A 3702-nucleotide genomic window follows, 5' to 3' on the forward strand; every position below is an offset into this window, starting at 1 on the left:
TTCTCCCCCCCCCCCCCCCCTCTCTCTCTCTCTCTCTCTCTCTCTCTCTCTCTCTCTCTATAACAGGAGTGTATACAATATACAATATTAGAGTACACGCAATACATACATTTGGTTTTTTTTACTACGCAACGTAATGAAAACATAATATAATGTAACAGTAAATAAATTACATCATATTACTAAGAATTATAAACTTAATTATTTACAGAAAAATGTATAATACCTTACATACTATATACATATATATAGAATATATTTAAAATAGTAAGTCATATATTTAAAATAGTTAGTCATAAGTAGTACTAAGCTAAATCAAGAATATTGACCAATGCGGACTCTGTCCTCGAAAGAAAACACTCCCAGCACTCATTGATCGAAATTAGAACAAGTATTTGTATGGTTGATGAAAATTGGATCCACTATTTCATTCCTGAGACGAAGAAACAGTTAAAATATTGGAAGGGTGAACCTGCTCCGAAGAAGGCAAGGACAGTTTCATCGGCCGGGAAGATGATGGTGACTATTATATTTTTTGGAATAGTCATAGAATTGTATTCCTCTACTATTTTGAAAAAGATAAAACAATAACAATATTATTAATTAATACATAAACTATATTCATTAATTGATAAGCTGAAATTGCGAAAAAATGCATGAAGAAGAAGAAAGTATTGTTCAAGATAATGCACCGTCTCACACTTCGACAATCGCTATGGTAAAAATTCACGAATTGCAATTCGAATTGATTGACCACTCACCATATTTACCAGTTCTGGCCCTCAGCGACTTCTTCCTGTTTCTTAGGTTCAAAATTTGGCTCGAAGGATAGAAATTTTTGTCGAACGAGCATGTCATCGCATTTTGTAGAAGTCTATTTTGCAGAGCAAGACGCCAACTATATATTATTCAAATGGGTTGAAAAGGTGAGAGCATTGCTAAGAAAAATATATCTTTTTAAAAGGAAATTATATTAAAAAATAAAACTGAATTTGACAAAAAAAATACTTGTTTCTATATTAGGCTTAAAACTTTTCATATGAGCCTCGCATATAAAGTGATTTATGATATTTTACCGTCACATAATATGAAGTTCATTTTAGGAATCGATATATTAAAATGTTTTAGCGCCGAAACACTACCGTGTTTCTTGATTGTGAATAATTTTATGATCATTTATGGATAATTACAAAATTCTAGATTTTCAAGACGTATCATTATAAAGGACCTGAATGTGCATGGCAAATGCAAATATGCAAACCACTAACGAATTACTTGAGCGCATTACACGTTACTGTTAAAATAATTAATTACTTCTTCTATGCACAGCCAGTCACAGAAAGGTTGTAACACATTTTTTCGATGGGTTTCGGAATACAGTTTGTTCACCGAGCGATTGGTTTTTATTGGTTTTATGGACTTAACCATTTACGTTCAACCTCTCTACGAGTAAGGCTGAATTCCGAAACCCATCGAAGAAAAAAATATTGCAATCTTTCTATGCCGAACTGTACATTTGAATAATTATTCCCGTTAGATGTAACGGAAAAAATGCCACGAACTTTTTCCCATACCTAATATTTATTCTTCTTTTATTTTACTTTATTTTATTTCTTTTCCTTTTGAAAGAGATCATAAATAAAAAATGAAAGGAAAATTAGCCATATATTAATTTGCTATACCCATGAGATCATCTATGTTATTATTTTTGACTGTTCTGTTATATGAGATATGCGCTTGTATTTTTTAGAAACCTGTGAGACAAAAATAAAAGATTGATACTTGTTTGTACTGTGAATCATTTTCTTTCGAGTTTTTGCTAATAAGTTATGGGCCCAGGAACACGAACATGTATTGTATTAATTTTGGAGGATATTGTTTTTTTCATCTCTCGAAAGGTATTACATGCCATTACGCAATATCTATGCACGATATTATATGCGGCACGACTCGAAGCCTTCAATGAGAAAACTGAATTATTCTCACTGGAAATTTAAGATGGAAATGTATCTGCGCCGAAAAAAGGTATGAACAATCACAATTGTCGATAGTAAGACCAATCCAGTGATGCCTGAATGAAAGAAAGCAAATGAGAAGGCGGTGACGATTGCGCTATGTGGAAGAAAGCCAAATACAGCATATCAGAGATTGCAAAAAAGTCATGAAATTAAAAGAAATATATATATAGAAGGATTCAACAAATAATCGAGTGTATTTATTACATTTGATTATGCAAGAAAGGTTAAACGAAGGCGATAACGCCCCAGATAGTACTGGACATCCCAAGGACGTCTATTTTAAATCCAAATCACTCCAAGTCCGCACGTCTATAGGATAAATTCACATGTCTATAAGATTAACATAAAATGGACATTTATGGGACATTTATGGGACATCCGTTATATGGATGTCTTATTTGGAACATTCTGTGGATCCCCGTATTTTGGATTTTATTTTGGATTTTACTTGGATTTTACAATGTTTTTCTTTATATTTTCATTATATTCATATATTCTTATTATTTACAATAATCATTTATTAAAATCTGCTGCTAATCATTATAATTAATATCTTAATAGTACAATTATAAAGTCCTATTCTGCAAATTTAATTAACGTGGCACATTCTGCAATTCGACGCACATAACCGCTTTAAGTTGAATCCTCGTACCGACAACTGTGTTCGGTGCCAAAGCGCTGTATGAGGAGTGTATATGGATTATAGACTTAAAAGATAGACCCAGCATGTCCCTATGATAAAAATAGTGTCGATAGAACAGTAACGTGAGGACAAAATAGTTGATTGAGGATAAAAGTAATAGTGAAACAGCTCTGTTCTTCTCCATTACTGTCAATATTTGCGCGCGTAAGAGAAGGATAAAGATTCATCGAGGGTGTGCAGGGTATATATAATAGATCGGGTATTTGTAGGCGCCTGTGATTTGCTTAAGCCCATGACACATACAAAAACGTAAGATGTAAGCAGTAAGCGAATTATGGTAGAGACCATGTAAGGCCAATAGCAAAGCCAATGTTAAGCGTCTATAATGAATAGTAACAGTAGAGGCTATAGACATGTAGGAAGTAAGCAGGAGTAAGCTGATTTTTCGGTCTAATCAGAAATAATTGATCGATCTACATCAAATTGATGCTGATTCAACATCGCTTGACATAAAATCAATGTTAATTCAACATCGATCGACGTTAATTCGAGGTAGCATATTAGGAAAGAGCGCAGAAAAGTTATGCATACTATACTAAGGTTTGGGGCTGGAGCAGATCAGCTTGGGTGCTATACAAAAATCTTATATTCTTAAAGAATGTTATTAAGATAAAATAAGCTGCGATCTGAAATGTTCAACACGATAAATGGCAATGACATAATTAATGCTAATAGTATGATCACAGAACCGCATCAAATTACAAATCAACAGTTCCTGTAAAGTTTTCCATGTTCCCTGCAACAAGTTTAGATACGTTCAGCTGCAATTCGTCCTTGTTGATAAATCTTGCCCTTAAAGAAATAAAAATACCCAATGCCACATCTCTTCACAGTTTAATATAACATGATTTGAAGCAAAGTTAACAAAATTTCTTTATAAAAGTAACTCGTTATCATTTTGATTACTTTTATCTTGACATTAGTACAATTGACTTTTAATAATAATTATAAAAAAATATATAAATATTGTATATAAAATAT

Source organism: Atta colombica, unplaced genomic scaffold (genome assembly GCF_001594045.1).
Source record: "Atta colombica isolate Treedump-2 unplaced genomic scaffold, Acol1.0 scaffold26, whole genome shotgun sequence".
NCBI classification, from domain to species: Eukaryota; Metazoa; Arthropoda; class Insecta; order Hymenoptera; family Formicidae; genus Atta; species Atta colombica.